This window comes from Oryctolagus cuniculus, chromosome 6 (assembly GCF_051225735.1).
Source record: "Oryctolagus cuniculus isolate XC-2025 breed Fujian yellow rabbit chromosome 6, ASM5122573v1, whole genome shotgun sequence".
Taxonomy (NCBI): domain Eukaryota; kingdom Metazoa; phylum Chordata; class Mammalia; order Lagomorpha; family Leporidae; genus Oryctolagus; species Oryctolagus cuniculus.
This window is the reverse complement of record NC_142872.1, coordinates 115,471,963-115,484,398: the sequence shown is the minus strand read 5'-3', so window position 1 is coordinate 115,484,398 and position 12,436 is coordinate 115,471,963. Positions and strand designations below refer to the sequence as shown.

The 12,436-nt window shown below is 41.1% G+C and overlaps 1 long non-coding RNA gene across 1 annotated transcript in view; it reads left to right on the top strand.

Annotated features, from left to right (window-relative positions):
- The window catches only part of LOC138850077 (uncharacterized), an 88,246-nt gene extending 82,542 nt beyond the window's left edge, over positions 1 to 5,704 (top strand). The window contains exon 5 of the long non-coding RNA XR_011389496.2: positions 5,643 to 5,704. This is a non-coding gene — a long non-coding RNA (uncharacterized LOC138850077). The remainder of the gene's footprint in view (positions 1 to 5,642) is intronic.
- Positions 5,705 to 12,436: the final 6,732 nt, after the last annotated feature.

The following is a 12,436-nucleotide window of genomic DNA, read 5'->3' as shown; positions in this document are numbered from 1 at the left end:
TTGGGCCCCTGTACCTACATAGGAGACTTGGAAGAGGCTCCTGGCTCCTGGCTTCGGATTGGCTCAGCTCTGGCCATTTCAGCCAGTTTGGGGAGTGGACCAGCGGATGCAGGACCTCTGTCTCTCTCAGCCTCTCCTTCTCTCTCTGTGTAGTTCTGACTTTCAAATAAATAAACAAATCTTTTAAAAAATACGATTCTAAGATACATGCCTTGGCCGGTGCCCTGGCTTAATAGGCTAATCCTCCGCCTGTGGCGCCGGCACACTGGGTTCTAGTCCCGGTCGGGGCACCGGATTCTGTCCCGGTTGCCCCTATTCCAGTCCAGCTCTCTGCTGTGGCCTGGGAGTGCAGTGGAGGATGGCCCAGGTGCTTGGGCCCTGCACCTGCATGGGAGACCAGGAGAAGCACCTGGCTCCTGGCTTCAGATCAGTGCAGTGCACCAGCCACAGTGGCCATTGTGGGGTGAACCAATGGCAAAAGGAAGACCTTTCTCTCTGTCTCTGTCTCTCTCACTGTCCATTCTGCCTGTCCAAAAAAAAAAATGCATTGCCTAGGATTGTTTAACTTTGCCACAGCTATTCTCATAATTAATGGTAAAAGTTTCCCTAAAATGGGGCCTTGGAATAAAGGAAACACTTAAGGAAACATTTATTATAATTCCAGCTTGGGTTCTAGGCAATCTGGTTCTTGGAAGTGACTGCTGACACAGATTCAAACCAGAAGTGAAGGTTAAATCAGAGCCATAGGTCACTAGACCTCATGAATGTATAGAAATCACCAATTTTTCTCCTAATTGGTTATTTGCTTTCTTGCTTTAATAAAAAAATTCAAGTTTTGCAGCAGTTGGCAAAATACTAATGGTTTCCTGCCTTTCCATTACCAAAAATAAATCCTCATGCTCTGGAGTCTACTTCTAATGGAGCATTGTACAATACAAATGTGGCTTTTCCCCCAGGGTCTGATGTCTGAACTGCAGGCTGTCTTCTATCCCATCACATCTCATATCACTGGGCCTGTAGGTAGAGGTGAGAGTGAGTTTCTTGGTTATCATTTCTGCTTTTTCCATCCCTTCCTTTCTTCCCTACCCACCTCCCCCCCAGCTTTGAATTTCATTCACCAGAATTTTATGCTAATTATTTCCCTCTGTTGCAGCTGTCTACCGACTTCTGGGTTGTAGTTCCTCATCCCTCAAGGATGTTGGTTGGTACCTTGCCCATTGTCATCCTCCTTGTACTTTCACTGTCCTAATTCTTGGTTATTTCAGTATGCTCAGAGATGACCATTCATATTCTCAGATATACTCCATGATTGCTTTCAATCTGCATTATCCACTCATTGCTTAGTCATATGCCAGGCTTTGTCAACAACATTTTTGTTTTTAACCGTAGCACTGTTCCATGTAAACATCTCTTTCTTAATTCCAACTCTATCTTTCAAGTTCACTCTCTTTAGTAATGTAAATCCAGCCATCTTCAAATTCATGTGGGTCAGGAAGGAAGGGATCTTATCTGGGGCCTCTACAAGGCTGTAATAAAGCTATCATTTGATGATGTGGTCCTATCTGAGAACTGACTGGGAAAGGACTCAATTCCTTACTCAGGTGGTTGTTGACAGAACTTGGTTCTGTGTAGGATATTGGACTAAGGGCCTCAGTTTCTTGCCAATTGTCTATTGAATGATGCCATTAACCCTTTGCCATGTGGTCATCTCCATATACAGCTCATACTATGTTGAGTCTCTTTCTTGCAGCAAAAAGTCTCTTTCAAAGATATATATTATGATACTATGCAAACTAATCACATATATTCTATTACCTTTGCCTACTTTGTTGACCAGGAGAAAGTCACAGATTCTATCCACATTCAAAAGGTGGGTTTTACACGAGGGAATGAGTACCAGGATGCTACTCTATGTGTCCATTGTAGACCAGTTGTTCACCTGTCTTTGTCATTCTTATTACTATTTTTTTTTTTTGACAGGCAGAGTGGACAGTGAGAGAGAGAGACAGAGAGAAAGGTCTTCCTTTACCGTTGGTTCACCCTCCAATGGCCACTGTGGCCGGTGCTCTGTGGCCAGTGTACTGCACTGATCAGAAGCCAGGAGCCAGGTGCCTCTGCTGGTTCCCTATGCGGTGCAGGGCCCAAGGATTTGGGCCATCCTCCACTGCACTCCTGGGTCACAGCAGAGAGCTGGACTGGAAGAGGAGCAGCCGGGACAGAATCCAGCGCCCTGACCGGGACTAGAACCCGGGGTGCCGGCGCTGCAGGCGGAGGATTAGCCTAGTGAGCCGTGGCGCGGGCCCTCATTCTATTACTATAGAATGACACTGGTCAGTATATTATAGTCTGTGGTGGAATGAGAAGGTGAGAAGGTCATGCCAAGATGGCTGCTGACAACAGAAACTGCCTGGCAACAGGCTGTGATTGGATGGCTTCAGAAACCACATGACAACAGAGCCTGGCTGACAACAGGCTGTGATTGGATGGTTTCAGAAACTGCCTGGCAACAGAGCCTGACTGGCAACAGGCTGTGATTGGATAGCTTTGGAAACTGCCTGGCAACTATCTGTGATTGGTTAGGGCATAGACCACCCCTTGACAGGATTGGCTGCCTTGCCTATATAAGCAGCTGTAGCAACTGGAATAAATGAGACTGCAGGCTGCTTGCCTCAGGCCTGCTTTCACCCAGCTCCCGGGGTCTGTGTGGTGACTCTGCGCCTCTTGCACCCACCACGCTCCTCCTCTCAGAAACGAATCCACTGCAACAATGGTCAAACTAAAATAATAGTCTTCTGAAGTTATAGACTATGTAGTTATAAGTATCTTAAATCAATCACAATACTTCCAAATTGTTTTTTTAAAATATTGTTTCTTTTATGGGTAAGTCAATATGTTTTTTAAAATTAAAAAATTCCATAACGTGCATGCAAAGATATGTGAATGCACACAAAGTTTAATAATTATAATAAATGAATATTCATACATCCACCATCAAGGAAGGAAACATCACCTGGCTAGTGCCTGTGAAGTCCTGTGTGCATCCATTTATGACTATTTTCTTTCCAGTTTAAGAGCTTATCTTTCTCCTGAAATTTCTGTTAATCATCTCTTTCTGGTTCTTTATTGTTTTCAGGGGACATATTTCTATTCCTAACCTAAATATCATTTTTGAGGTGGTTTGTTGGGCTGCAGATTAAGCTGTGTTTTGAGATGCCAACATCCTATATTTTAATTCTGGTTCAAGTTTTCAATACTCTGCACTTCTGGTCCGGGTTCCTGTTAATATACCTGGGAGGCAGCAGATGATGGCTTGAGTACTTGGGTTCCTACCATTCACGGAGGAGATACAAATGGAGTTCCTGGTTCCTGGTTTTAGCCTGGCCCAGCTTTAGCTGTTGTGGGCATTTGGGAGGTAAACCAGGGATGGAGGATCTTTCTCTCTGCCCCTATCTTGGTCACTCTGTCTTTATAAATGATTTTTTTTTATGTAAAAGAGCAAGAGTGAGAGCAGGAGAGAGAGAGAGAGAGAGAGAGAGAGAGAGAGAATGAGAATGGCATCAAAGGCAGGGGTGGGCCAGACTGAAGCCACGAGCCCAGAACTCCACTGGAGTGTCCCACGTTGGTGACCAGGGCCCAAGCACTTGGACCATCTTCCATTGGTTTTGCAGGCGCATTAGCAGGGAGCTGGATTTAAAGCAGAGCAGCTGGACCTTGAACTAGTGCTCAAATATGGAATGCTGACATCGCAAACAGTGGCTTAACCTGCTGAGCCACAGTGCCAGCTTCCAAGCCCTCTATCTTTCAAACAAATAAATAGATACATCTTTAAAATATATTGTTTGCTTTGCATCTAATTTGATTTTATATGTAGTGTGATCGTCTTATTTTACTCCATGATTTGAATTTAATATTCTTACATATTTATGTATACCTCTGGCTATTTTTTCTGTATACTATATAGTATCCACTATTGGAATAAATTGTGATTTTTGTATCTATTCTACTGTTGATAAATTTTTGAGTTTTCCCATTTTTTGTTACCAAGAGCAGTGAGCTTTCTAGTAGATGTTTTCAGTAGTACATGCTCAGGAGTTTCTCTCTGCCATTTAGGAGTGGAATTACTGGATTATAGGGTATGTGCATGTTCAACTTTCTCAATAATGCCTGGCTGATATATAAATAGTTACACCGATTTACTCTCACACCTGTAGTGGAAGAGTCTTTTTTCTTTTTATAGAAGTTTCCCAAGAGTCAGCTTAAAAAGACTTTAACTCATCAGAAGGATGATGATTGGAATCAGTCACTTCAAAATTAAATGCCTGAGAGTAGTAAACTGACAGCTAGAGTAAATCTTTCTGGCAAGTGGGTAAATTTAAAATAAAGTTTAAGATTATAAACCTTGAGAAAGTTTAATTAAAGTTTAGAAGAGATTACAGAAGAAATGTTGAGGAACTAAAATTCCCCTTTCATGTCCAATACCAATTAATTCTTCTCCTCTTCCATTTTCTAATTTATTAGCCTACTTCTGTTTCATTGATGGTGCTGCTACAATTTTCTGTGTGGAAGATATTTTAAACCACAAGGGGATAAATTTGCTAAGCAGTGAACTTGTGAAAATGAAGCCTAGTTCACTCTTTGCAGTAATTGGTGGGATTTCTAAGCCCCTGATGAGGATGGAATTGGGAGATTAAGCAGAGTTTCAATCTGTTGGAAAAGAATAACCTTGAATTTTAAAAAGCATATAGTATATTAAAACAGGGTCATATTATATCTCTTTATTCTCTTCACAAAAACCACATCATGCTCTAAAATTAAGTTTTAAGTTTAGTGGCAATATCATGTATTTGGGAATTTTTCCTCCAAATTGTGCTCTTCACACTTTTGAGACTAATGGACATATTGACATGAATTACATTGGAAATCATCTGATATTTAAAGATTTTAATATTCTTCACTAGATAGCTATAAAGTGATTTCGTTGCATTTTATCTATTTGACTCTTCACTCTAACATTTATGTGCATTGAGTAAATTTTAAAGTTTCTACTCCTCATCTCTTATCTGATTCTATCTTTTCTTGAGTTGACTGAGGTCTTTTTATTTTGGGGGTTGGTGAAAGAGGGAAGATCAAGAAAAGAGGTATAGATAGGAGAGAGGTAGGGAGAAAATGAGAAAGGTGTGTGTATGTATGTGTACAAGGGGTAGGGTGAGAGAGAAGGAGAGAGAGAGAAACATATAGGGTAGGGGGAGGGCAGAAGAGTGGCCATTGATGGCATTGAACTACCATTATCCCTACCAGAGAAATTTCTAATAGCAAGGTGAGAAATTTTACCTAAGCACCTGAAAAACAAAAAACAATGTAAAGCAAAATTTGTAGCCTAATGTTGTTTGTGGGCCTGCAATCCCAGGGCAGCAAGAGCGAAAGAAAATTGTGGTGGGGTGGGAGAATGAGAGCAAATACAAGGTAGTTTGTTGCCCACCAGTTATGTCCTTGTAGTAAACCTTGGCCACATAGGACATGGAAAGGTCATTTGGAATTAGTTTATCTTAGAAAAATCCATGGGATTGAAGGAGAGACAGGGGAAGGAATTGATACCTGTCTGTTTTCTCCTGTTTCTCACTGGTTAATGTTTTTCCTCCTAGGCATTAATCAGACCAACCCTTTGTGAGCAGCTACTGGAGAAGTCAGATCCCACGCTCCATGGTGAGTACTTCATTTGAACTTCGGCATTGTGGGAAAAGCCAGTGTCTGTGGGTTACATAGGCTTATGCTTGGATTTGGAACCTCAGGTCACACCAGGAAGTGGTTGGAAACAACCAGTAGTGTTAAGAGAGAGGTAGAGATTAAGGGATTGTGTAGTCTGGGGCCAGATGCTTGAGTTGATTGCCTAGTGCACTGGCCTGGTTCAGCTATGATACCTATAGGTTACTTTTTGGAGAGACTGGAGTGGCTCCTCAAGTGGCCTTGAAATTGTTTTATTTAACTCACTGCCCTGATCATCTCAAGAAAATTAGTATCAGGATTCAGAATACATCCCTTCTGTACAACCATCACTTATGAGGGTGTCTATGCAATTTTTTTTTATTTGACAGGTAGAGTTATAGACAGTGAGAGAGAGAGAAAGAGAGAAAGGTCTTCCTTCCGTTGGTTCACTCCCCAAATGGCTGCTACGGCCAGCGCTGCGCGGATCCAAAGCCAGGAGCTAGGTGCTTCCTCCTTGTCTCCCATGTGGGTGCAGGGGCCCAAGGACTTGGGCTATCCTCCACTGCCCTTCTGTGCCACAGCAAAGAGCTGGACTGGAAGAGGAGCAACCGGGACTAGAACCTGGTGCCCATATGGGATCCCGGCACAGCAAGTGAAGGATTAACCAAGTGAGCCATAGTGCCAGCTCCTATGCAATTTTTAAAAAAAAATTTAAATTTTAATTAGTTTTTAAAAAATTCAAAGTGATTTGTAGATACAATTCTAAGAATATGACATTCCCTTCCTCCCACCCTCTCTCCTTTTCACCCTCCTTCCTTCTTTTTTGTTTCTTTTCCTTTTTTTTTAGTTTTTGAGATAATATATTTTAAATTTACATTACAGTAAAAAGGTTTATACATCATTGAATAAGAAGTTTAGCGGGGCTAGCATTGTGGCATGGTGGGTAAAGTGGCCGACTGCAGTGCTGCCATCCCATGTGGGTGCCAGTTGGAGTCTTAGCTGCTCCTCTTCTGATCCAGCTCTCTCTGTGGCCCGGGAGAGCAGTGGAAGATGGCCCAAGTGCTTGGCCCCCTGTACCCACGTGGAAGATCTGGAAGAGGCTCCTGGCTCCTGGCTTTGGGTCGGCAATTGGCTGTTGTGGCCATTTGAGCAGTGAACCAGAGGATGGAAGACCGATCTCTCTCTCTCTGCCTCTGCCTTGCTGTAACTCTGCCTTTCAAATAAATAAATAAATCTTTTTAAAAAAAAGTTTAGCAAGTAAAAAACATAAAGACCCTAGTGTAGAGGGAATAAAGACAATGGCTATAAACAATAACTTAATGGAAAAATGACCATTTCACCCAAATACAGTAAATTTTAAAGTAATCATTGATTATTAAACCTATAGTAGTATAAAAATTCTTAATAATCAGTTTGACAAAGGTATAAAACAAAGTTTTACAAAACTATATTTACAACAGTACTGATACAGACATTTCTTTCTTTTTTACTTTTTAAATTAGAACTCCCACATACAAGGGAGAACATGTGGTATTTTTCTTTCTGAGTCTTGCTAATTTCACTCAACATTATGTCCTACAGTTGTCTTCATTTTGCTGCAAATAGTAGAATTTCATTCTTTCTTACAACTGAATAATATTTCATTAAGTATGTATATCACATTTTCTTTATCCATCTGATGATGGACATCTTGGGTGATTACAAATTTTGGCTATGCTGAACAGTGCTACTGTTAGAATTGATAAACCAACTCAGTAAAGTTGTAGGTTACAAAATAAATACACAAAAAAGTAGCTTTTTTGTGTACTAATGATGAACTCACAGAAAGAGAAGTCAAGAAAGAAATCCCATTCATAATAGCCACAAAAAATCAAATATTTAGGAATAAATTTAACCAAATAAGTGAAAGATCTCTACAATGGAAATTTTCAAACATTGATGAAAGAAATCATCAAGGACACAAAACAATGGAAAGATATTTCTTGCTCATGAATCAGAAGAATCAATATCATTAAATGTCTTTACTATATAAATCAGTCTACAGATTCAGTGTAATCTCTAGCAAAATATCAAGGACATTCTTTACAAAATTGGGAAAATCAATCCTAAAATTCATATGGAATGACAGAAGATCTAGAACAGCCAAAGAAATCCTGAACAAGAAAAATCAAGCTGGAGACATCACAATACCTGACTTTAAAGCATGCTACAAAGCTATGGTAACTAAAACAGCATAATACCGGCATAAAAACTGATACACAGATTGTTGAAACAGAATAGAGAGCCCAGAAGTTTAATACATGCAGCCAACTGATTTTTGACAAAAGTGCATAGATCATATGGTAGAGTAAGGATAGTTTCTTCAACAACTGGTGCTGAAAAACTAGATGTATGTATGTAGAAGAATATACAAAAATCAACTCAAGATGGATCAGAGCCCTAAATTTAGGACCTGAGACTATGAAGCTGCTGGAAGAAAACATAAGACAAACACTCCAAGACATTGATGTAGGGGATGACTTCTTGGACAAGACCCTCAAAGCACAGGCAACAAAAGCAAAGCTAAACAAATGGGATTATGCCAAACTCAGAAGGTTTTGCACAGTAAAGGAAATAATCAGTAGAGTGCAGAGAAAAATATTCGCAAACCACCTATCTGACAAGGGCTTAATATTCCAAATGTATCAGCAACTTAACAACAACAAAAAAACCAGTCCCATTGAAAATTGGGCAAAGGAGTTCAATTGACAGTTCTTTTTTTTTTTTTTTTTTTAAGATTTATTTATTTAATTGAAAGTCAGTGTTGCACAGAGAGAGGAGAGTCAGAGAGAGAGGTCTTCTATCTGTTGGTTTACTCCCCAGATGGCCGCAAATGCTGGAGCTGTGCTGATCAGGAGCCAGGAGCCAGGAGCCAGGAGCCAGGAGCTTCTTCCCGGTCTCCCACACAGGTTCAGGGGCCCAAGGACTTGAGCCATCTTCTGCTTTCCCAGGCCATAGCAGAGAGCTGGACAGGAAGTGGAGCAGCTGGGTCTCAAACTGGTGCCCATATGGGATACTGGTGCTTCAGGCCAGGGCGTTAACCAACTGCACCACAGCGCCAGCCCTGACAGTTCTTTTTTTTCTTAAAGATTTATTTATTTATTTGAAAGAGTTACAGAGAGAGAGAAGGAGAGGCAGAGAGAAAGGGAGAGAGAGAGGTCTTCCATCCCCTGGCTCACTCCCCACTGGCTGCAATGGCTGGAGCTGCGCTGATCCAAAGCCAGGAGCCAGGAGCTTCTTCCAGGTCTCCCACGTGGGTGAAGGGAAGGGGCCCAAGAACTTGGGCCATCTTCTACTGCTTTCCCAGGCCATAGCAGAGAGCTGGATTAGAAGTGGAGCAGCCGGGACTTGAACTGGGGCCCATATGGGATGCCAGTACTGCAGATGGAGGCTTTACCCGCTACGCCAAATTGCCGGCCCCAGTAGACAGTTCTTAAAAGAAGAAATACAAATGGTCAAAAAATATATGAAAAAATGCACAATAGCCATCAGGGAAATGCAAATCAAAACTACAATGAGATATCACCTCACCTCTGTCAGAATGGCTAAAATCTGGGCCGGTGCTGTGGCTCACTTGGTTAATCCTCTGCCTGCAGCACCGGCATCCCATATGGGCACGTGCATGGGAGACCAGGAAGAAGCGCCTGGCTCCTGGCTTTGAATCGGCGCAGTGCCAGCCACAGTGGCCATCTGGGGAGTGAACCAACGGAAGGAAGACCTTTCTCTCTGTCTCCTTCTCTCTCACTGTCTATAACTCTGTCAAATAAAAAAAAAAAAGAATGGCTAAAATTCAAAACACAGAGGATAACAAATGCTCGTTAGGATGTGGACAAAGTGAATGCTTATATATTGGTGGGAATGTCTGTACAAACTTTTATGAGATGACTTCTTCAGTGGAGAGAGCTGGAATAATGGAACCAATAGAAAGGTAAGTAACAGATTGGTCCTTGAGAGTATAAATTTAATTTTAATTAATGTGCTTATGTCTCATGTTGCAGCTATTCTTGGTTAGGAGAAATAGGTCATGGACCAAGGGTCAGGTAGTGCTGGGGGAGAGACTGAACTAAGATTGGATATGCTTCAGCAAGGGACTTACTATGAAAGTATAAACCAGTAAGGCCAAGGCAAACAAGACTCAAATTGCCAGTGCAGCCAAGGATTTCACTGGGTGGGGGCTTTTGTGTGGTGGCATTTGTAGGATGACATTCCAGAGATGATGCTGGAGTGAAGTCTGACAGGACTATTAAGGATTCTTTCATTGTAGCACCATGGACTCAGGATCCAGCCCTCAGAAAAGTAGGCAAGTGGGATAGAACTCCAGGTCAGGTTCCAGTCTTTAGCTGAGTACTTGAGTGGGTAGCAGAAATGTAGCAGAATGAAAGTTTCCAGGGACTGAGTTAAATATTAGGCTACAGACTGAAGGAAATAGGGAAAGCAAGACTCCCTCAGGAGTCCTATGGACATGCTGGCGTACTCTGACATATTGCATACTAAGGATTCTTAGAAAATGAATTTTTCTAACCAAGTGAAGCTAGGAAATAACGAGAAAATGACTTAGGAACAAATGATTGGAAATATGCATATTATCTTCTGCTACTTGAAACATTCTCACAAATATGTTATAGGAAGCTGACATTCCTTTGGGGGAAGGTGATATCTGAAGATTTTTAAAAATTCAATATTGCAATTTTAAAAATTCAATATTGCATATCTCAAAAACACATGGAATTCTTATTGCAAGTCTGTGCTACTATGATTTGCTTTCGAAAAGTACCCACCCTTCTCTTTTCCAATTTTGCTTATAGTGTCAAAGATTTTTTGCTGGTATGCTTGGATGCTCTGACAATATTTTGTATGAGAAACTTCATCATGTCTTCAATCAGTGTTTTCACTTTATTCTATATTATTATTCCATGTAAAGATAAGAATTTTGTTTGCATAGAGACCATTTGAAAGCAGATGGAATCAATTTAACAAAACCCTTTTAGCCAATTGTAAAGCATATTATTTATAACCTCTTTTTGTTTTCAATTTAATTTAATTTATTGAAGATATTAAAGATTAAAAGACAGAAAGCTTCCTTTAAAAAGCATGGTTGTAACTTTTAATGCTTTCAAGCAATCTTTTCCCTTCTGATTAAAACAGAATGGAATTACCCTGTTAAAGGTTTATCCAAATACAGAATTCGTGACAACAGACGTTCAGATTTGTGCCCAATCCCCAGTGCCCCACTTCTGTGAGTTCGCAATCTTCATTCCAGCAGAAGTCCCTTTGAAAAGTTTTCTGTCTCTGGTGTCTGCTTTCACGTACTTTGCAACTCCACATCTTCCTCTGGCAGCTGTTTTGCTCTGCTCCAGTGCCTTCTTCATCTTTTATCTATTCTCCCTCTTCTCATATCACAGCCAGTCACAGGCAGAGCAGCTTAGAAACCAACAGAGTGGCAAAACAGAGCAGCTGTCAGGAGAACAGAGCATGACGTTTGAGAGTCAAAGTGGGGAAACTCAAAACAAACAAACTGATATGCTCTTGCGAGTTAGAACATTTGACCTATGAATATCTAGATGTGCAACCATTCCTGAGATAGATGTCTGTCCAGCTTCACAAGTGGCCTCTGCTAGTCTTCTTTCCCATACTCACCTTATAAATCAGTGAAGACAAGACCCAGTCTGAAAAAAATAAAAGTCTGTTACTTTAAGAAACATTGTGTAATCGAATATTTTGTAATTATCCATTTCGTTGAACAGGAAGGGACTGGGGAAAGATTGTGAGTTGTTCAAACTTTTCCTCTAAACCATTCAGTGTTTTGCCTTTCCCTGTCTTTTGATTGAGTTCTGTAAGATTCACCTTCCCTAAAACATTATAAAGCTTCCACAATCTCATTGTGTCTTTTCTGCTATGCATGCTTCAAACAGTTGTATTTATTTGTTGATTATTTCAGCCAGAATCCCTTGGCATAATTCAAATTTTCTCTCTCCAATCTTCTTCCTTCTGCATGTTTGCTGTAGATAAGGATGTCCTTTTGGTGAGTTGCTCCTCTCTGTAGTTTTTATAGTTATTTTTATGGATGGATTGCATTTTTGATAATTCCAGAGTTGATTGTCACAGTGGAAGGGGCCAGGGCTTATCCTGGTCAATGTACAGGTTATGTATCTGAGTCTGAGAGAGGAAAAATATCATGTCCAGGGTTTCCTGCTTGCTAGGGATGGGTAGAATTAAGGAAGGCCAACATGGATTTCACTCTACCACTGGCATTTATTATTTTGAAAAACGCTTTTGATCTTCTTTCTGCAATTTATTGTGTTATGGTGCATTGTGCAAAAATTATTAATTTATTATTTCAGTGATAAAATAAGACTCATCAAAAACATTCAACAAATTGTTAATGGTCAGTTTTGCCACTGATTTCGGACAAAAATAGAAACTACCGGGGCTGGCACTGTGGCACACTAGGTTAATCCTCCGTCTGTGGTGCCGGCATCCCATATCGGTGCCAGGTTCTAGTCGTGGTTGCTTCTCTTCCAGTCCAACTCTCTGCTGTGGCCCAGGAGGGCAGTGGAGGATGGCCCAAGTGCTTGGGCCCCTGCACCCACATGGGAGACCAGGAGGAACCACCTGGCTCCTGACTTCAGATCAGCATAGCTCCAGTCATTGCAACCATTTGTGGGGGTGAACCATCGGATGGAAGACCTTTCTG